Source organism: Salvelinus sp. IW2-2015, linkage group LG6.2, assembly GCF_002910315.2.
Source record: "Salvelinus sp. IW2-2015 linkage group LG6.2, ASM291031v2, whole genome shotgun sequence".
NCBI classification, from domain to species: domain Eukaryota; kingdom Metazoa; phylum Chordata; class Actinopteri; order Salmoniformes; family Salmonidae; genus Salvelinus; species Salvelinus sp. IW2-2015.
The window spans coordinates 23,449,446-23,449,886 of record NC_036846.1 but is presented as its reverse complement, the minus strand read 5'-3'; positions in this window follow the sequence as shown (position 1 = coordinate 23,449,886).

Sequence of the window (441 nt, the reverse complement as noted above, 5' to 3'; positions counted from 1 at the left end):
CATAGGAATCCAGTTCATTTACATTTACATTTAAGTCATTTAGCAGACGCTCTTACCAGAGCGACTTACAAATTGGTGCATTCACCTTATGATATCCAGTGGAACAACACTTTACAATAGTTCAGACTGGGTTACATTGTAACAACGGGTTAATAGAATCCAGTTCAGACTGGGTTACATTGTAACAACGGGTTAATAGAATCTACTTCAGACTGGGTTACATTGTAACAACGGGTTAATGGAATCCAGTTCAGACTGGGTTACATTGTAACAACGGGTTAATAGAATCTAGTTCAGACTGGGTACATTGTAACAACGGGTTAATAGAATCCAGTTCAGACTGGGTTACATTGTAACAACGGGTTAATAGAATCCAGTTCAGACTGGGTTACATTGTAACACGGGTTAATAGAATCTAGTTCAGACTGGGTTACATTGTAA